Raw genomic sequence first — 23,137 nt, 5'->3', positions numbered from 1 at the left:
GCTCCCACTGCAGCTGTGTACACAAAAGAGCGATTCAGGCAGAGGGGTGTGGGAGACCCTTTAACTCCTTCGATACCAAGTTCTTATGCCGTGAAAATTAAACTTGGTCTGCTTTCAGAAAAATACAACATGGTGGCCTGCTTCTAGAAAATGGATCAGACTAAGCGGTTAACATTTCCAGCTGCTTCTCTCCCCCATTCTCCAAACAGGAGCAACCTCCTCCCCAAAAGTAGCCCCAAACCTTAAAATCTAAGAGGAAGCTGCATTTCCTTCTAATCAATGTACCTTTACGTTAACAATGGGAAGATGAAAGATTGCAAATCAAGAGATTTTCTGCAGAAAAGAATCCCCAGAGAGGTGGTTTTTTTTTTTTTTAAAAAAGATAACCAGCATTTTAGAAGATGATTGCCCAAGACCTCTCAATTAAAATTCTTATACTGTCTCCTGATACAGATAATTAAATCCTTGTCTTATATTTTATTGTCTTTGAATTAAATAAGTGAACACCCAATTTAGTATTTGGAAGCGCTCAACATTCAAGGTGTTCCATATCATTAAAATTCAGTTTTCAAATACATTGCCTGCGAGACAGGTACTATTATTATTATCATCCCTATTTGGTTTTTTGTTTTTGTTCGGGGGGTTAATTAGGTTATTTATTTTTATTTAACTCGAGGTACTGGGGATGGAACCCATGACATTGTGCATGCTAAAGATGCACTCTACCACTGAGCTATACCCTCCCCCATCCCTATTTTGGAGATGAGTAAACTAGTGAAATTGACTAACTTGTCCAAGGTCACACAGCCAGGAAGTGGTGAACTGGAACTTCAAAATGACATGCTTTTATCAATGTGATTGGACAGTGGTGATCTATGTTTAATGTGAATTTGTAAATGTTATAGATCAAGGTAAGACCCAAGTACTTTATGTACACTCTCAACATGACCACTATGAAAAGATAGCCTTGAACAGACTTGCTAGTACTGTGCAAAGTCTATGGATTAGATTATAAATTCCGAACAGATTCCAGATGTGTCCAGAGCTTTCCTTCAGAGAGAAGAAGAGAGTTTGAAGGATTCTCTGCTTAACAAAAGTGGTCTCTGACCTTTTGTGGGGTGGGAAAGGAAGAAGAATTGGGATGCAAAAGACAATATATGTAGCAGAAAATACCAGGCTCACCCCATCACATCATTGTATGGCTTACTCGCATAATTTTGTGAAACAGATATTAGAACAAGTAAGAACTCTGTCATTCCTGACAATTCTCCAGCATATCTCCCTGGTAATAAATTATTTCTGGCATCAGGCTTCTCAAATTAGAATCAAATGGTTTACAACCCAGATGGTAATGATAATCTCAAACAAGGAGGCATTTTCCCCCCCTATTCTATATTCTCCTTTTGAACTCCATTTTTCTAATTTTATTTTCTACTTTCTCCCGTGAATTCACAGAGCACGAGTTGATTCCTTCATATCTCAGCTTATATGAGAACTTTTTTTTATACAGTAAGGATCTAATTCTAACCTAAGACTTAATGAGGTACCCAGATCAGTATCTAAAGACAAGAGACACACAGCAAGCCTCACGTTGAACAATGAGCTCAAGGGGCTTGAGTGTCGTTACTGCTACAAAAGATCAGAGCTTCCTCTTACTATTTCTGTTACTTGACCCACGCTGTCCATTTCCTCACTGATTTGTTCCCTTTCACAGAAGCTTCCCCTTTCTTTGGGGACGGTCTGAAGTTAAAAGGCACAGTCCACAAATCAGATATTGAATGTTTTCAGCAGATGCCCTCTCATTTTGGGCTCCTGAGTACAGCTTACTTTTCCATAATCCTGTACTTAAATAACAGGTTACATAATTAGTGTTATCATAGGGCCTCAGTTTGCCAGAGTTTGAATGTAGTATAGCTCACTGACTACACCAACTAACTGTGTGGCGAGAACACTCCCACTGTTTCTCAGCCGTTTGTGGAGGCGAGGACTCTGACCAGGAATTTGGGTCGATGGGCTGAAAGGGGAGCAGTAGTGGGGCAGGTGGAGGACCTAAGACCCCTTGTAAATCTTCCTCCAGGACTGCTCTGAACCACGCCACTATACAGGGACCCAGAGAGCCCCAGAGACCTGTGATTACCCTCCGAGATGCAGGGGTAACAGGGGTAATAATTTGAAAATATTAAACAGATGTGTTTTCATTCCTCGCCCCATAAATCAGGTTACCTGGCAGCCATTCTCCAGTTTAGCCCTCGGGAGAAGGGAAGGCACATTCCACTTTGGGAAGGAAGATGCTAGGACACAGGAAAAGCACTGAACGGGCAGGAAGAAGATGGGGAGAGGACCCTTTCCAACCCCAACTGGAGATGGGAAGAAGAGGGTGAAGGTGGGAAAAAGCGTCTCCCATCTTCAGGTCCCTGAAGGGAGATGTTAGAGAGGTTTTGGCTTTGTTCTCAGCCTAAGGGACTTTTTTTTGCATAATGAGGTAAAAGTCCCATTTAAGACTCCAGGAAACGATGGCCTTAAAGAGTGTCTTGCCAGCACCGTCCTCTCCAATCAAGGCGCGGCATCATCACACTAAAGGCTAAAATCAGAGGCTTGGTAGGGTTAGGCAGGGGGGGCTAGGGAGAGAGACGGACATCTAAAAGACCAAATATTCACCCAAGAGGTGGAGCTCTCCAAAGACAGTCTAAAAAGGAAGAAGCTGTCACATTCTGAACGGGCAAGTCAAAAACCTTTCATTTCCAGCCCCCTTCAGCAGGGTGAAGAAAGTTGCACAGGTTACGGAAAAAAATAACTAAGCTAAAGTGTGTGTACATCTGAACTGTGGGTTACGGTTTTGTCTTATGTACACAATTATATCTCAAATAAAGTATATGCAGACCATTGTCCCACATCACCAACTAGCATCGTGGATTAAAGTTGGGGTTCTGGAGTCAGGCAGACCTGGGTCCCTGGCTTGTTTTCCCCGCCTGCTGGCTGGGTGACCCTAGCAAGTTACTCTGCATCTCTGAGATTTAGTTTCCTCACCTACGATGTCCGTGTAGTAATACTGGTTTCACAGTGATGCTGTAAAGATTAAGTTACATAATATATTTAAAACAGTTAACACAGTGTCTGGCATATAGCAAATGCTCTTTAGTGGTATATGTTATTTTCAAATGATATGTTAGGCATCCTTTAAAATGTTCATTCATTCATTCATTCACTTGACACTTATAACACGGTTTCTTGTGTCCTAGAAGCTGATAAAAACAAGACAAGTCCAGGGTCTGTCCTCAAAGAACTCAGAGCTATGGGTGAGTAAGATAAAAAATATTGGCAATTATGATACATGATGCTGTAATAATGGCGCCGTACAGGGTAATTTGGGACCACAGAAGATGAGCACCTAATTCAGGATGGAAACTGGGAAATAGGTCTGAAAAGTTTCCCCAAGGAGCTATTATAATTATAGCCTTTTTTGATCACTTCCTTGGTGCAAGACAGAATATAAGATCCTTTAGGGAGGGGCTTCAACTGTTTCACTTACTGCTGTAGCTTCGGTTCTCAGAATGAGACCTAGCAGGTCATAGGCACTAAATGAATACGTGCTTCATTTATTCAACACATATCTCATTTGATTCTCACAACAACCCTAATGACAAAATTGAGGCTCAAGGAGGAAAAACAGCTTGTCCAGGATTGGATAGCAGGTCTTCTTGGCCTCAAAGTTCACATAATTATCCACTAGGCTCTATTGTCATTTAAAAGAGGGATGGTGGTGTAGAGGGGAACAGAGGGCTTCCCAAGCACGTATACTTAGGTACTGAGGTAGGAAAGGGCGTGACGTCCCTGCGAGACAGCAAGTTGTTTACTATGGACCAAGAACAGAGCACACAATGGCAGGGGACAGGGCCAGGATCGGGGTCAGGGAGGTGCTGTGCCCAAGCTAAGAAGCTTGACCTTCATTCTGAAGGTGCTTTGGAACCATGAAGTTACTTTAGGGAGGGAAATTCATGATGAAATTTGCATATCAAGCAATTCTGCCACAGCAGTAGGACGGAAGCTATCCTGGAGAAGATTAGAATGAGTCAGTGATGAAGGCCTAGACTTAGACAGAAGCCAAGGGGTTGGAGAAGCCAGCAGAGATTGGAGATATTCACAGGGTATAGCCGCTGTAATTTGCTGACCAACTGGATGTGGGCATAGACACTGATGGGGACGAAGGATGGGCCGTGAAGGAGAAAGATTTCAAATGAAATCCAAGTTTACAGCTTGGGTGACCAAGTGGTTAATGAATGGCATCATTTATTAAGATGGGAAATACAGATTGAATTGCTCTTCTGAAAGAAAGATTCTCCTAGTGTTTTGGACACGGAGAAGTACCTAGAGGACACCCTCAGGGTGACAGTAAGTGGTCACCGAGTGGCCACCAGGCTTCACACACAGTGGGGATTCCTTAAGTATTTGTTGATTAAGGGAACAGGTGGGTCTTTGAACTTATGTTTGACTTGGAGATACATAAGATTTGGAGGAAATTATCTCATAGGTGAGAACTGAAGCTGTGGGTGTAGTTGCCCTCACTCAGGGAGAAAGAGAAGGAACTTTTTAAAAGCTGAGTGATAAAAGAGAAGTCTGAAAAAAAGAAAAAAAAAGAAAAAAAAAGAAGAAAAAATAAAAAAGACTGTGAAGGATTCTACCTGCTGGGGCAAATCACAGGAGGGAGCGGTTTTGCTCGGCCCAAGGGAGAAGTAAGTATCAGAGAGAAGGGAGGTGTCTCTAGGGCCAAATGTCACAAAATTTGAGTCAGGTAAGGGCAGAGAAATGTGGACCGGATTCGAGAAGGTGTTCTCAGAGATGTTTTTAAGAGGGTGAATTTCAGATCAGACCCATCAATGATTACTGAAGAAAATCAGGGCTTCAACTAGTCGGGAACCTGTTAATTCTTTGCAAGATCACTAATATTCTGACCTAACAAAGATACTGAAGGAATGAGGTGACATTAAGAGTCATGAATATAGTATCAGCAAATAACGAGAGTCAAATATTTTCACGAAAAAGCTCGCAGCAATATTGGAAGGGCCAGTATGTTAATTAATAAGCATTTGTTATGCACCAGAGGAACTGATCCTGCCTCTGAGCTCCTATTCTAATGGCGTTAAGACGTACACCAAAAAAAGGTCAAATGAATATTTTTTTTATAAAATGCATGTTTGGAGAGCAAGATCACTAAGGGGAACCCAGGAGGCACAGGGCCAGAGCAAAGAGCAAAAAAGGAAGCCAGCAGCCGTCCCAGGACACAAGTCCAATCAAGGAAGACGGAACTGGGCACCAGCCCAGACTTAAATTTTCAGTCCCTAGGTTATATAGCACAATCCCGTTTCTCTCAAGATGAGGCCAGCGAGCACTGGTAATTGTGTCTTGGCAGAAATCAACACCTCTCTACTCCTCCAACATGTGACATGCGTCTCAAACAGGGATTTTTGCGTTGCCTTGGATTTGAGAAATCTCAAAATACAACAGCAGAGAAGATGTGAAGTCATTAGCCAGGAATGGACGTTAATTCCGATTCCACCCCAGCGGTACCTACTCATCACAAATGCCTTTTCCAGGTTGAAGCGTGTTCACTGAGGCTGATAATCATCGCTGTCAAAGGCATTCACAGCTGTCACACCGCCTTAGATGGCGGCTTCTTAGATTGTTACCACCTCTGAATGTAGACAGAAGATTCCACTTAGCAGTCACCACTGCTGCCCTGGGACAAGCAATTTCTCCCATGCATATATTCTAGTATTTTCCAGTAGGGAATGGCAGGGACAGGTTATCCATCAGTGGCTTAAAATATGCTCCGCACCCAAATTGACAGCAGTGAATAAACACATGACTGGCCAACCAGTGGTGCTGGTTCTGAAATCACATTGCTGGCAGAGAGATGTACTTGAGAGTGGTCCTTGCTCACTACTTTCTCCCTGAGGCATAGAAGATTTTATTAGCTCTTCCTTTAGACCTGATGAGAATTCTGTAATCTGTATGTGCCTCCTGGCTTTTGGCAATAGCATTTTATTTAAGAAAAAATTGGTGAATGTTTTCCCCCAGATGAAGAAAGCTCTCCTTCAAAGCCAACCTGAACAGGCAATGCTCCTCTGGGATTGACTTTCGAGATTACTCGTCTTTGCAGATTATTTATCAGCCTCATTTATGGCTATGCTGATATATTCACAAGGCAGAATTTTGCAAGCCTCCTTCCTATGTGCTCGTAAAAATGACAAGACTTTCGTAATGTCAAAACACAGAACATGCCATTCCTTAGGCGATTTCTCTGTGTATTGGAATTTGTTTCCTAATTTGCTTTTTTTTTTTTTTTTTGATTTTCTCAAGATTGGACTTAATTTTGTGGAATAACGCACAGAACATGATGGGAATGTAATTTACAAACTTGCAGAACATTATGATTTCTGTAATCAATCAATCAAATCTGTGCAATGTGAGGTTTCAGTCTATTAAATAAAAATGTGCTTTTGAATTACACCATCTGGTTAAATTTAAGAGCTTTAAATATGTTTTCCATAAAAATACAATGTGATAAATGTTATAATTGAAGAATGTATTAAGTATCATAGGAATACAGAAAAGAAAGTAACCTTGCCTGGGGAGACAGGAAGAGCTTCACCAAGGCAGTGATATTTGTGTTTGGGCTCAATCATTCATGCAACAAATATTTACTGAGCACCTACTGCGTGCTAGAAAAAACTGACTCTGGAGATACAGAAATTAACAAAATAGACAAAATTCTCTGTCCTCATGAATCTTACGTAAACTCGAGTGTCTGAGGGTTCGTCTTGCGGGGCAGGAGGGTAGTTGCAGAAGATGAGGTCAGAAAGATCACAGAGGAAAACAGAAACAGACTTGCAGACATAGTAAACAATCTTATGGTTACCGGGGAAGGGGAGTGGGAGGGGATAAATTTAGGAGTTTGAGGTTTACAAATGTTAGCCACTATATATAAAAACAGATTTTAGGAAAAAGTTTCTTCTGTATAGCACAGGGAACTGTTTAATATCTTGTAAAAACCTTAAATGGAAAAAAAAGAAAACGAATATATGTATGTATATGCATGACTGGGACATTGTACTGTACACCAGAGATGGACACATTGTAATTGACTGTACTTCACTAAAAAGAAATTTAAAAAAAAAAAAAAAAGGAAGAAAGACCACAGAGGGACCAGGATGTACCGGGCTTTGAATGGCCACAGTGAAGACCGGCTTAAAACCACAGAAGCCATTGCTTTGTAGTCGTGTTAGCAGTGCTGGTGGGCACAGAAGTGGAATTCTCTCCAACAACAATCATAACAACACCTAATACGTACTGAGTACTTGTGATGGGCCAAGTGCTGTATTTTAATGGGGTAGGTATTTTCATCCTCACGGAAACTGATGAGGAAGGGGCGATTGGAAACCCCATTTGTCAGAGGAGGTAACTAGTTACATAACTTAGCCAGATCACCAGCCAGGAAGTGGCAAAGCTGGGCATGAACACACCTGCCAGGAGTCAAAGCCATCATTCTTATTCACTAACTCAGTCTGCCTTCCACTAGGGTCTGATAGCACCTGGGTGCAAGAGTGCAGAATTTAGGGTTGGGGAGGAGCAGGGACGAGCCAGCAGAAGGATACGGAAGCAAGAGACGGCAGATGCTGCCCTAAAGGCAGTTCAGTCTGGGGAGCCAGAAGGTAAAGCCAGGAAAAGACTGGAGGCAGAGAGAACGTGGTGCAATGAGAGACGGGAGAGGGGAGCAGTATTCATGGGAGAGAGGGATGGAAGACGTGGGTGGGGGCAGGAGCTGTAGATTATGGTCAAAGAAAAGGGAGGAGAAGGAGGAAGAGATGCTGGCACTGGGGGTCAGCAGTATATGCGATTAATAGAGAAAATTAAGTTTCATACCCTTATTTATAGCAATTAACTATTTTCTTTTTCTGAGTAAGCTTCAATTATCAATATCCATTTCTTTGGTATCTTCTGGAGGGGAGAGGCAACCACAGGCATTTTTTGGTATTTGTTTGCAAAGCTCAAGTCTGCTTTCATTTTCACTATGCAAAGACTGTTACAATTCAACCATCCAATGCTAGACGTGCCTGTTCAAATGAATGCTCTCACTGAAATATGTCCGTGCCCCAGTTCATGAAATACCCTTGTTTCCTTCCCCTATTTTATGTCCATGTTTAAACGAAACACATCCTGTTGAACTGACTGGTAGGACAATTGAAAAAGGATAAAAGGCATCTTGGACTCAGTTAAGTGGCAAGGGATATTAAAAAATCCAAACTGAATGAGAAACTCCTTAATATCACACAAAGTCAAGGTGGAGAGAGGGATGGGGAGACAGTGGTTCTAACAGGTACCAGTGGCCTCCAGAGCTTCAGAGCCACTCAGAATGCAAGCCACCAATGGCAACGAGGGACATTGGGAGGGAGGGGCTTCCTGAGCTTGGGGCTTCTCTGTCCAGGCTGATGCGCATGGGAGCAGAACTAGGGCTCAACGGATGGTCCCTCAACAGTGCGTCAAGGGAACATGAGGCCGGCAGCTGGGAAGCAGTGTGAGTAATGGAAGAGAAACTCCCCATTTGCTGACCTCATCCAAATACAATTTGTAAGAAGAAAATTAAAGAAACTTCATCAAAAAAAAAAGGATGCAACTGGAAATCATGAAGACTAAGTTTCCATCAGAAATGTTTTAATTAGCACTTATGTTTTGTTAACTTGAGAGCTTATAAAGCCGAGCCTCTGCATGTGCTCAATGTACACTCGCTACAGAACATGAACATGAGGGGTCCAACTGCAGAGAAGAGCACATGGGAACATCAAAGGTCACCTTCAAGTAGCTTCCAGTTCATTTCTACGTGGAGGAATTGGCCCTTAGGAAATCCAAAGGGATCTTAGTCTTAACATACAGGGAGCCACAATGAGTTAACAGTTCGCTGATAGAGCTAGATCAATTCCTGGGGTTATCGCCTCACCCAGCCTGCCTTTCATACCCTCCCCCACAGCCCCATCCCCAGTCTCTTCAGTGAGGATGCGATCAGCCTTCAAAGAGGCAGGACTGGAATCAATATGAATGAGAGGTAATGGCAAGTAGTGCAAAAAGCATGTCTAGTGAATTTTTATTATTTTTGTCTTCCCCTCCTTCTTCTGGGAACTATTCCTTCAACCCTTGGCAAGAATCTACTAGAATGACAATGATAATATTCCATCCTCCTGGACCTAGAGATTGGTTCAGAGTTAGGTCTGTGACCCAAGCCAGGCCACTGAATATTTCCCAAGATTTTAAAAAATTAGACATGCAGTGTGTGTGTGTTTTGCGGGTGGGATGGGGGAGACAGTATCTTCCTTAATGAAGACAGCACTTTAGAATTAATATAGTATAAAGTCTTAGACAATAAAAAGCAACAAAAGGTACCCAAATCAGAAATGGATGGAGTGAAACTCTCACTAGTTACAGATAGCATGATATCGTATATAGAAAACCCCAAAGACTCCACCAAGAAACTGTTAGAAGCAATAAATTCAGTAAAGTTACAGGATACAAAATTAATATACAAAAATCCATTGCATTCTATACACTAATAATGAACTATTAAAAAACCAATCCCACTATAATTACATAAAAAATAATAAAATACCTAGGAATAAATTTAACCAAGGAGGTGAAAGACATGTACATTGAAAACTATGATGAAAGAAATCAAACGAATTGGAGAATATGCAAATAAATGTAAAAATATTCCAGGCCTGTGGATTGGAAGAATTAATATTGTTAAAATGCCCATAATACTCAAAGCAATCTACAAATGCAATGCAATCCCTATCAAAATTCCAATGGCATTTTTCACAGAAATAAACAAATAATCCTAAAATTTGTATGGAAGCACAGAAGACCCCAAATAACCAAGGCAATCTTGTGAAAGAAGAACAAAGCTGGAGGCATCACTCTTCCCAATTTCAAACAACATTACAAAGCTATAGTAATCAAAACAGTATGGTATTGGCATAAAAACAGATTAACAGATCAATGGAACAGAACACAGTCCAGAAATAAACCCATACATATATGGTCAAATAATTTACCCAAAGGAGTGACGAATACATGGTAGGGAAAGACAGTTTCTTTAATAAACGGCATTAGGAAAACCCAACAGCCACATGCAAGAGAATGCCACTATTTTATGCTATAAACAAAACTTAATATGGATTAAAGACTTGAACACACGATCTGAAACTATAAAACTCCTAGAAGAAAACAAAGGCAGTAAGCTCCCTGACATCGATCTCAACAGTCATTTAAAAAAAAATTTGACCTCCAAAAGCAAAGGCAACAAAAGCACAAATAAATGAGGCAGCATCAAATTGAAAAGCTTCTGTACAGGAGAGGAAACCACCCACAAAATGAAAACACAACCTACCGAATGGGAGAAAATATCTGCAAACCATACATCCGATGGGGGTTAATATCCAAAATATATAAAGAACTCATACACCTCAAAAGTAAAACAAAAAAAGAAAAAAAAAAAAAAAACCCAAGCAACATTTTAAAAATGGACAGAGGATCTGAATTTTCCAAAGAAGACATACAGATGACCAACAGGTACATGAAAAGATGCTTAAAGTCACTAATGATCAAGGAAATACAAATCAAAAGCAGAGTGAAATATCACCTCACACCTGTTAGAATGGCTATTATAAAAATAAACAAATGTTGGTGAGAATGTGGAGAAAAGAGAAAAGATCTCCTTTGTGCTCTGTTGGTGGAAAAGTAAAATTGGTGCAGCCGCTCGGGAAAACATATGGAGTTTCCTCAAAAAAATTAAAAATAGAACTACCATATGATCCAGCAATTACACTCTGGGAGATGAAAACACTAACTTGAAAAGATATGTGCACTTCCATGTTTATAGCAGCATTATTTACAATAGCCAAAACATGGAAGCAACTAAGTGTTCACTGATAGATGAACAGATAAAGAAAATGTGATACACACACACAATGGAATATTACTCAGCCATAAAGAAGGAGGAAACCTTGCCATTTGCAACACCATGGATGGACCAAGCAACACCATGGATGGACCTTGTTGGCAGTGTGCTAAGTGAAATAAGTCAGACAGAGAAAGACAAATGTCATATAATCTCAATTATATGTGGAATACCAAAACAAACAAACAAACAAACAAAACCAAACCCAAAAACCTCATAGACACAGAGAATAGATCAGTGGTTGCCAGAGATGGGGGTGGAGGTAAGAGGTGGGTGAAATGGGTGAAGGGGGTCAAAAGGTACAAGTTTCCACTTATAAAATAAGTAAGTCCTGGGGATGTAACAGACAGCATGGTACCTATAGTTAATAATAGTGATTATATATTTGAAAGTTGCTAAGAGAGTAGATCTTAAAAGTTCTCAACACACGAGAAGAATCTAGAGCTGTGTGTGGTGATGCATGTTAACTAGACTTACTGTGGCGATCATGCTGCAATATATACAAAATACCTAATCACCATGGTGTACACCTGAAACTAATGTGATGTCAACTACATATCAATAAAAAAATAGAGTATAAATTGTACATTTACTGTATTTTGCACAGAAGGGAAGTGGAAAGAGGTCATGGTTTGAATTAAAACAGACTTGGATTTGAAACCAGATGCTGGTGCTTACAAGTTAAGTAACCCTGGACAATTACTTCTCCTAGCCTCAGCTTCTTCATCCATAAAACAGGGGTACCAAGATTTACGAGGTAATATTTTGAGATAAAAAGCTAGGTTCCCACTTTGTCCACTGGGGCCATAAATTTTTTTCCCTTCCAGAGGTTGGATCTATTTTTCCTCCTTGAACCTGGACAGGCCCTGTGGCAGCTTTGAGCAATAGATTTTGGTAAAAAAATTATGCCAATCAGTTCCTAGCCTAGATCTTACAATGATTGGCAGCTTCTGTCTTGGTCTCTTGGAAGTCAGTTGCTCTGTAAGAAGTTCAGCTATCCTGGAACCACCAGGCTGTGGGAAGTACAGCCACGTGGAGAGGCCTCAGAAGATGAGACCATGGGGAGGAGAGAGTGGGGAGGGACAGAGAGGCAGTGAACCTGCAGAGTTCTAAGCCCCCAAACATATGACTAAAGGACATCCTTCAGATCCAGCCACCACAGCTGATGGATAAATTGCCCTGCCAAGACCTCCTTGAATTTCTGATTCATAAAACCACGAGCTATAACAAAAATGGTTAAGCTAATGAGTTCGCGGGTAGTCTGTTACACAGTAATAGACACCACCACCCAGCTGAGTCTCGATTTCTGCATAATGAATCATCCTAAAACTGAGTGGGTTAAGACAACAGCCATCATTTTATAACCTCTTGTTATTCTGGAGGTTGACTGGGCTCCGCTAGGTGGCTGTCACTCATCTCTCACAGTGGTAATTAGAAGGTGGCTGACAACTGACATCATCTTAATACCTCCTCAGTCTCACGAACGGTGGTTGCTATTGCCTTTTGGGTGGGACCTCAGCTGGGCGCTGGCAGAACACCTGCACAGACCTCTCCGTGTGGCCTGGGCTTCCTCACAGCACGGCAGCTGGGTTCCCAGCACGATACCCCCTAAAGAGCAGGCAGAAGGGCGTGGCGGTTTGAAAAGCTAGTCTTGAAAGTCACAGACCATAACTCGTGCCATCCTTTGCTGGTCAAGGCAGCCGCTGAAGTCCATCAAGATTCAAGAGGAAGGGATACTGACTCCACCGACGTGCTCAGCGGGAGGAGTGTCAGCAGCACGCAGGCAGGGAAGTGTGTGGGAGGTGCCGTGGTGGCCAGCTTTGGGACATGCACCCTATCACACACACCCTGCCTCACTGGCTCAACCCCCATCTTCTCAGCAAGGGGTTGTTACAGCAGGAATTCGAGAGGAGAAAAGAATCAGGGTTCAAGGACCAAGTTTCAAAAGAGAGTTTTAATCCCATGGCAGAGAGAATAACCTGAAGTCTGGGAGCCATAGAAGTCTGATTTTCAATTACCAAAAGCTTAAAACCCAGGAATGGCTCAGAACCTCAAGTTCAAGCCATAAGATGACGTGACTAGTTGGAGACACTCAAGGTAGGGGCTGGTGAGTATTCCTGAGAGGAATCCTGCCCTCTCTCCTATCCCAGCCACACCCCAAGCTGGCTTGGGAGTTTGCAAATAGAGGGAACCTCCCCTCACCACCACCCCCCTTTTTTTTTTTTTTTTTACACCTGGAGCTCTGAAGGATGCCAAAGACACCCAGAGGTTCCTGACTCACCACAGCACAGTGACAGGAGGGGACAGATGCCGGTGAAGGGTTTCTGGTGACACTGATTTTTCTGCAGAGCTGCCAAATCAACTCAAAAAAAAAAAAAAAAAAATCAAATCTCCACTCACGTTTCCAGAAGTACCTTGTAAAAATATGGTGTGGTGTCTCTGCTCATCGCCACATTCTCTCACTCACAGACCAGAGGCAGAGGCAGAAATGAGGTTGGCACTGCAGATTTAGACAATTCACAGTGCATTTCACGTGCAAGACTCTCCCCTCCTTGGCTCTCTCTCTTCCCACGTCTCCTGCTTGAACTGGACCCAAATCCAGCACTCAGTTCTGAATCCTCAGAATCTTCGCTTGCCTTCCCTCCCCGTCTCTCTGATTCGGTCACCTACCTGTTCATTTCACCGTGTGACATGGAGGCCCCTCTGCCTCCTCTCCCACTTCTGACGTCCTGCTCCCAACACAACCACCCATGCCTGGCTCGGGAGACCCTGGAGGGGTTTCCTTGCTTCCTGATGCTCCGGTCTGTGCTTCTGATGTATCACCGTGAAGTCTACCTTCCCACTCTCCTTTTTCAAAAGTCTTCAGTGGCTCCCTATCACTCACTGAATAAAAATTCTACAGTTTACTTTTGGCACTTAAGGCTCAGCACAGTCTCACTACCCTTAGAAATGCATTCCCCACCACATACAGTAAGAGTGGAATTTAACCAGGTTGACTCTTAACCAGAGGTCCTAGCTGTGCCTTCTGGTATCAGCAGAAGAAAAGACTTCCTCTGTCTGTAGTTAGCGGAGAGAAGGATGTAAACTTCTCATTTTGAATCCATTACAAATGCTCTTGTAGAAACAGATTCTTCCATCTGACCTTTGCATTGGTCTATGTTCAGTGGGACTGCTAGACCTCTCAGCTGCCACTTTAAAATAATTCAGCTTGCTTCATCACAAAGCCGGGAAGAGGAGAGCAACTTGGTCAAATGAATGATGATGTAAATGTAACAGGATCTGAGCTGTCCTCTCAGAGTCCCTGTCCGTCCAGGATGAGGAGCGGGAGCCAGGAACATTCAGCTACCGCCATCTCATCTTCACAATTGCTCTGACTAATCAGATTACCTCATTCAAGTCCAAAGCACTATGCTTTCAGCAAATGAAAATATCAGCTTAAAAATTCATAAAGCGAGTGCGGCTTAGAAGAAATAAAGCACTGCTGTTTCCTTCTGCTGGTTAGAACATTTCAAGTTCCTCGGAGGGTAAGTTCTGAGGCTGGATGACAGGTCCAAAGACAGTCTCTCTGGCCCAGTCACTTACATTTGGACACAACCTGTTGAACAGCAGCCCCACATTCTGCACGCAAAACACTCAACTCTGGGAAAAGTAAATCATTCCACAAATGGCCTCCTCCCACATTCGCAGTGTTGGAGGAGAGTTCCTGAAGCTTGGACACAGTGCTGTGGAGCTGAGCCAACAAACTTCACAGCGGTTATGAAACAGCTGCAAATCCATGCTTATGTCATGCGTTGTACGAACACTATATAAAAGGACACATTCAGATCAAGACAAGAAATATGGCTTCGCTAGTGTTAACGCGAGCAGCTCGATTTCACTAAGAACACTTAAGAATAACCCCCAATGTTTCCTAATTATGTGGTTCTAAACTGTGTAGTTAACCTGCATGACATATTTTATTTTCTCCACTTCCCCTCCTCCAAGCAAAAGAATCGTTTACTTCCATCCTTTAAATTCATCACTTTAGCCATTCGCAACATGGAGGGGAAAACCCCAACCACAAAACAAAAAGAATTCGTCCAAAGTCTTCGAATGTCTTCACACTGATTTTACGTGGCAGACAACAAAGCCCTAGACTGATGAGAGGTTACCGTCCATAATACTGTCTGTGGCATAAAGGAAGTTACTAAATTCACTGGAAAGACATTTTCCTGATTTCTTTTGAATATCAGTCAGGCAAAAGTAAGAGCCAGGCTTTCTGCATAATTTTAATGTGATTACAATTCTCTCCAAAATGGGAAATGAAGGTTAAGAGAACTTTTAGATCCTGTTCTCTAGGTCTTAGTAAATTTCATTAATCTCGAGAATCTTGTTTCCATTTGCTAAAGAAAAGCAAGTTATGTATACAGTTACCGGTAGAATTGAAATATGTTGATTTGTATAAAATGCTTTTCAGCCTGCAGGCTGAAAAAAGTGGTATTTATAGTCAAAAGCTTTCAGCAAATAATTGTAATGGGCACTCCACGAGCGAGGGATGGGTCAGGATGTGAATGAAAGGGGAGTCCAACATTTATGAAGCAGTTTGAGAAGATCTCTATCCTTCAAAGCTTCAAGTTAAGTGTTTAAAACTTTCAGTAAATAGGATCAAGCCTGGAAAGTTGCTAAAATCCCAATTGCTCATGGTAGTGTAGCAGGTTAGAAAGTCACTGAAAACTCGACAAAGATTCAGAATCCTGGGACTCTGAGAGCTTCTAATGTAATACAATGTGAGCACTTTTCTCTCTGCCACAAATCAAATCACTGAAAGAGATCTGATAGGGCCAGTATACACGTTAGCCTGAAGCATTGATTCTTTGTTGTTTATATGAAAGTTCTGACCCCAAAAATGATGCTAACTTATTCTTTACTGTGGCCTAAAGTGGTTCTTAAGTGTAATATATTTGGCATTTATGATTAAATACAAAATAACTGGCTTACTGTATTCTAATTATGATAAACATTTGACCATATTGTAAGTTTCACCTAATAAAGTGCTACATTTTCACTTCTCAACCAGCCTGGAGATATACCACTGAGTAAGAAACAGCAAGGTAACAGTACGTTTTAAAATAAGTATATTATCCTAAGTGTCATTTTGTCAGTAGCTTCAGTTTGAAAATACTATATATCTTTGCTTTATTTCTTAAAAAAAAACCAAAAACCTATCTTGTTCAGTTGTGTACCCAACTACTAAATCCTATCAATTCTTCTCAAATTGCCTCAATTTTTTTTTGTTTCTGCCAAATTCACATCACCTGAGATACAGAGCAATGTGATCGTTTCCAGGACTCTTTGTATCTAGGCTCTTTCCTTTCAGTCCATTCTACATATATGAGTAGTTACGTTTGCAGTTTATAAAAGTAATACGCACATGTTAAGAATTTCAGGACTACAGAATGTATAATATCAGATGTGTAATTTTTAAACTATTTTCAGTTCTTGTGAGTTACAATTGTATCTAAAAACTTAGATATGTTGTATTCTTGATCAACGCAGTATCTACTTTCTTCTATAAAAGACATTCAACATCTATTAATTTTCTCCTCTCAATTACTATTAACATTTAACGTTATTCCAGTGGTTATCTTTACAACTTCAAATGATATTCTTAAAATTTCTTGACTTATTCCAAGAAATATTACCTACTGACTCTTTATCTTGTGTGTTTCTTCTCAACTTTCTGCTTTGAATTTGCATGGTTTTACCACTGTGTCTCCCTTATCCCTTGTATTTACATTATGTTCTATGACTGTAGTTAAGTCTTCCTAGATTGCTTCTAAACTTGAACTAGTGAATGACATTTATGATTATGTAATTTCTTATTCTCTCCAAAATCAAGTGGTCCTAACTTCCACAGAGAAAGAAATATTTCATTGACTCTTGCAATGAAAATAAGCATCAAGGTCAAATGGTTTCTCTTTTTCATAGGCCATTGATCCAAAATATGCCTCATTTTAAAACTGAACTTGAATCTTAACATATCTATGTACTAGGCATATCTGTATCTGTATCTCTATATTTCTATATCTATATAGTTTGCTTTTCCTGGAGATTTTAACTTTTTTTGACAGAAGAAGCATATACTATCATCATATGACAAAAAAACCCCCTCAGATTCTAAGTCTAAATATAAATAGAATTGACTTTTTTTTTTTTTTCTGTAAGACATTCATCATGGAACCCACTACCTAATTTGAACAAATCGCTTTGATATTACTGCTGGCATTCTGATATTTCTTACAGTTGGACTCTTCCATTAGTTACATAGTTTTTTGGATGTAAATTTATCCTTCATTTTATTCTCTTGCATTTTCCTAGACTACATCTTCAAGTTGTTTTTTTGAGAGGTAAGAGAAATTTAAGCCTTTTCATGTCAAAAAATGTGTTTGCTCTCATACTTTATTCATCGTTGGGCTGAGTACAGAATTACGGTTCCAAAATCAATTCCCTCCATACTTTGAAAGCATGGAACCACTGTCTACCCCAGCCGCCAGTATCATGTATCAAAGTTTATGCCATTCAGGTGATTACTCTTCTGTGGGTCATCTTTTTGTTGTTTGATTGTTCACCTCAGAAGCTCTAAGCTTCTGTTATCCTGAAATTTCACCAAGGTGGGTTTAGGATTTTTTACATTTTACTCCACATTCAGTGGCCTCCTTTAATCTGAATCCTTATGCCTTTATTTCTTTCTCTCCAATGTCTTTGTTTTTTCCTTTAAAAGACTCTTCTTAGTGTTGGACCTCGATTATCCATCCACATCTCGAATACTTTTCTCACATTTTCCACCTTCTCATCTTTTGCTTTATACTCTGGAATACTCTTTAGCTATATTCATGAAGTCTTTCTCTTGATTTTTAGTTTGCAAGAACTCATGTTTTCTAATTGTTTCTTGCCCATACCTACTCTTTTTTTGAAAAGGGGGTAGTGAAATTTAGTGGATGCAATACGTTTCATACTATCTAAGGAGAATAATTAGGTTTTATTGTTTTCTTTTATGTTCAGAATTATTTTATCTGGATTATAGTAATTCTCTGAATTATTCCATGTTCTTTTTTTCATTTTTCTTTTGATTCAAAAAATTAGCTAGCAATACAATCCTATCCCCTTTTCATCTTTGAGAAGTTTGTCAATTTCTGGTCCTCATGTTTCCAGAATTTCTATCTATCTATCTATCTATCTATCTATCTATCTATCTATCTACCTACCTACCTACCTACCTATTTTTTTTTGTTGTTGTTGTTATTTCAGTTGAAGATCTGGAGAGAAGGGAAACTATGTAGATTACCATCTTAAAACTTATTAATTTTTCTATAGAGTATTTGCATCATGTTCAATATTTCCTACTATCTAAAAGTTTAAATAACTTAGTCTGGTATTTGGGACTTGGTGCAGTTTGACCCCAGCTTATCTTTCTTCTTAATCATCCATTTATCACATTAAAGAATAGGTCATCCCCCTTCCCCGTTGAGAGGGCTGATGCTCTGTTCCCTGAATCTTCTGACTAGTGCCTGCAATGACCTTTTCCCTCTTTTTCACCTACCCATATGTTACAAAGGTAGGCTCAGCTCAAAGCCTGCCTCTTCTGAAGTCTTCATGACCCTCCTAAGATAGGCAAAATTCTGTATTATTTAAAAACATTTAAGTTCTGGCCAAGTAAATGATTGTTCTTTGAGCCAGCAAGGTCAGTTTTTTTTCCCAACCAAAAATTTTATCTACTATTTCCACCCTGAAATCCAAAATAATTTTACCTAAGTGGAATCAACTTTTAAAAGCAAATGTTGTATGTTTTGATATCTTACTATATGACAAAAAGTGTTTTGATGAGATGCAGCTTAAAAAAAACACTGTACTCGAGTTAGATGATTTTTATTATACATTATTTTCTTGACCAGGAGGCAAGAGTGGTTAGCTATTATTATTTCAAGACACCTTCATAGAATTGTTACTCCTGGTTGGAGGCAACAGTGTCGTTATACAATGTTCCAAGCACTCAATTCATATGTTTTCACAGACCAAGCCAAGTTTCTCTCTAAGCCAGGCACCGGAAAAAGATGCTAATGGTTCAGTTCAGCTTATAAGCCAAAGTAATGTCCTGTGAGTGGCATTACCTCACTCAGATCTGAAACATATCTCTCCCTAAGAGCAAAAATAAAGTTGGAGACACAAGAATCCCAGGAGAGAAACTCTACCAGGCAGATACTATATAGCCTAGTCATTGCCTTGAGAAATAACAGGATAACGCAACCACATTTTGAAACGTCATGGTCCAGTAAAGGCTCAACACCATATTCCAAAGAAGTACTGGAAAACACAAAATCCTCATGGCCTAGAACTGAGTCCTCTACAGAGGCACTCTGGCGCTTATCTTAACCTTGACTGTCCTTGTTCCCTAATGGAGTTTGATATCAACCTGACAATCTGTGGTTCATCCAAATTGCTTTCTCGAAGACTCAAACATGACTAACTTTAGAACAGAGACAAACACCTCAGTGCATGCATTTTAAGTAGAATGATATTTGAGGTAAGGGATGCTGAAAATCTATCATCCACAGGTCACTGGGCAACATGACACCAAGCCAGTTTTATAGACTATACAGAATTCAAGAAGCATATATTAAGTGCCTAATGCCTGGGAAGGGGTGTGATTATTAAAATAGAATGTATCGTCTATTGCTCTTGAGAATATCACATTTTGGAAGTTAAAAATTATGTATATGAAACATTTGTTTAATATCCAATCAGAAAGGCCATAGTGGCATGACTGGGACATTGTGCTGTACACCCAAAATTGACATACTGTAACTGATTGTACTTCAATTTAAAAAAAAAAGCAAGCCTATAGTGTAATAACTTTTCACAGGGGATGTGGAAACACAGGTATGAGACTTCCAGTCAGGGGAATTAACCAACCAGTTATGACCTATAAGCTTAAAACCTACCCAAGTTAGTTTTGAAGCAGTCTCCATACATCAAACAGTGAAAATTTTGGATAATAATGGTAAGTCAGTTCTAAAGACTATTCTGTAGACATTAACACTACAACCATGAGTATGTGTGACAGCCCCGAAACTGCCCATCACAAAGTGGAACAGAAAGCCGAATGTTCAAGTACGCACAAGGTATGGTCACCACTATGTCAAGTTAGATGAATGAGGGCTAGAAGGGAAAAAATTTTTTTAAATGAATGATTTGTTAAGATAGGGCTCTAGATGTGTGCTTTCTGTGATTTCCACTGTTATTTTCAACAATGGAAATGTTGGAAATGCTGTGGAAGCAACATTATCATACACGTAGGAGACATTTCAGAAGGCAGCCAGTGTGTGAACTCTGGGAAATGTTGGACTAGATGATTGTAGATAATCTAATCCAAGTATTTACATATCTTATGAGAAGTATAGGAAGCAAGAAGCTTGAGACTCTTGCCTAGGTGGTAACTAAGGCACTGGGACATGTCTTTGTTTCTTGAGTCGTTTTAATCCAAATGATTGACTGCACATCTATGACACTACTAGTGAGATTTCCATGGGGGGTAACCTACAATCAATGGAACTGAAGGGGCTGGGGGCACGGTGTAGGGAGGGCAGGGAGAGGAGGAGGAGAAATACAGGTGTAACTTCTGAGTTAATCAGATCACAAACACACACACAGAATTAAAGTCTCTTGCCTCCTGTTACCTCCCCTCTACCTCCAACCCCACCCTGAAGGTTTTCTGCTTCTTGGATAGTTTCAAACACGCGCGTTTTCCTCTGAGTACTGCTTGTGGGAATAACTTTGGAGTCATACCTGCTTGGATTCTAATCTTGCCTCTACTCCTGACTAGCTGTGTGCCTTGAACAAGCTAGTAATCTCTCTGAAACTCAAATGTCCACATTTCTAAAAAGCATAAGTTTCACTCAGGACATATATAGATTAACGAGACGTTCATGTATGTGAAGTCACTAGAGGAGTATTGGTCCACGGTAGGCATTAAATACAGATTGTTCTCTCTCCCACGTTTTTCTTTGTGCTCAGGACTCTGGTGTTCAGGTGTTGGAGACAGTTTAGGTACAAAAGAAGGTGACGCCCCTTTAGCAGTGGGCTGTTTCTAGATTTTGCTCCCACCCCCGTGTTCACCCGCACAAGGGCCAGCATCCCCAGGCTATAACTTGAGGACAGGATGAGGCCAGGTCAGTCTTATTTGGGCATCAAAGACCCGAGTGAGTTCCCTCAGCTGGCTCCATTTGTAACCTACACTTAAAATTTCAGTTCTGTCTAATGTGGCTTCTAGGGCCTGGCTGTCTAAGACAGTAGCCGCTGGCCGCATGTGGCTACTTCCACTGCATTAAAACGTAATAAAATTTAAAATGCATAATAACATGTTCCTCGGTCACACAGCCCCATCTCAAATACTCAGTGGGCACCTATGACTAGCGGGCTACCAAATTAGCTGGCATCCAGAGAACGTTTTTATCGTTACAGAACATTTAGAAACCCGCTCTGAAGTTCTAGGCGTATTGGTGGGAGTAAGAAATGTCTCAGGGTGAGTACCCACCATCTTTGTTCACAATTTTTAAATGATTTTCAGACCAGAAAAATGAATTCAGGTAGGGGAGCCGGGTAGAAGAAACGCATTTCCTGATTAGGGGGCCTCAATACATACAAGCATTCCAGGCACCAGCCTGTAAGACATCAATAGCATTCCTTCCACATACCACAGCCCATTTGTAAAGCAAATTTTGATAAGATATGTGAACGTCAGAGTGATGTAAGTGGCATTTTTGCTTGCAAAAGTGAATATTTCTTAACCAGAGTGTGGTACTTTACAGAAAAGGCAGAAATCTCCTATAGCGTCCAAAACTTACAAAAGTTTGCCAAGTAGTTGGCAGCTTTATTTCTGTACACAGTGCAGTTAATGCTTCTGGTGCCACAAGTACCTGCGACAGGCAATACAAGTGTGTGAATGAGATCCGTAACATCCAACTATTCAAACTGTGCAAAGGTTCACCCCGAATCAATCGAATTGATTTTTTTTATTGAGGTATAGTTGATTTATAATGTTGTGTTAATTTCTGGTGTATAGCATCATACTCATATATATTCATTTTCATAATAGGCCATTACAAGGTATTGAATATAATTCCCTGTGCTCTACAGTAGGACTTTGTTTATCTATTTTATATGTAATAGTATCTGCAAATTCTGAACTCCCAATTTATCCCTCTCTACCCACTTCTCCCTGCCCAGTAACCATAAGTTTGTTTTCTATGCCTGTAAGTCTGTTTTGTAAATAAATTCATTTGTGTCCCTTTTCTTTTTTCTTTTTTTAAGATTCCACATATAAGTTCTATCATATGGTATTTTTCTTTCTCTTTCTGGCTTACTTAGTATGATGATCTCCAGGTCCATCTATATTGCTGCAAATGGCATTATTTTATTCTTTCTTATGGCTGAGTAGTATCCCATTGTATGTATGTGTGTGTGTGTATGTATATACAACTTCTTTATCCAATCATCTGCCAATGGACATTTAGGTTGCTTCCATGTCTTGGCTATTGTAAGTAGTGCTGCTGTGAACATGGGGGTGCATGTATCTTTTTAAATTAAGAGTTTCCTCCAGACATATGCCCAAGAGTGGGATTGCGGGATCATAGGGTAAGTCTATTATTAATTAAGTCTGGTCCCCAACAATCTATTCTGTGTACAGGGGGCGCTTGTGAGTTGGTTACAATCCCTGTGCAAATATCAAACTCATTATGAACCAAACCATCAACAGCTCTTAACCCACTCATTCGGCTTCTGCAGCAATTTAAAAGGAAAGAAAGGAAGAATTTGCCCACTGTAATGGAAACATTGTTTTTGAGATCAACGTCATGTTTCCCTAAAGAGGAGCTCTCAGGAGGATTTCATCTACACAGGTACATAGGCCTCATTTGGAGTGCTGACCCCTGCTGCGGGAAGAAAGGCACGCTGCCTGGAGGACCAGCCCGACTGTATATTCATGCCTCCATACCCGAGTGGGTGTCGATGCTTCCAGACCTTCTGCTTGCCTGCATAGACCTCTCGTTATTCTAAACCAGACATTTCAATGCTTGTTCAGTTTCTTTACATCTCTGA

The 23,137-nt window shown here is 40.5% G+C and overlaps 1 protein-coding gene across 2 annotated transcripts in view; it reads right to left on the bottom strand.

Annotated features, from left to right (window-relative positions):
* MAPRE2 (microtubule associated protein RP/EB family member 2) overlaps positions 1 to 23,137 on the bottom strand; it is a 137,450-nt gene that overhangs the window by 89,114 nt on the left and 25,199 nt on the right. The window lies entirely within an intron of this gene.

This window comes from Camelus bactrianus, chromosome 24 (genome assembly GCF_048773025.1).
Source record: "Camelus bactrianus isolate YW-2024 breed Bactrian camel chromosome 24, ASM4877302v1, whole genome shotgun sequence".
Classification (NCBI taxonomy): Eukaryota; Metazoa; Chordata; class Mammalia; order Artiodactyla; family Camelidae; genus Camelus; species Camelus bactrianus.
This window is presented reverse-complemented; position numbering and strand designations above follow the sequence as displayed.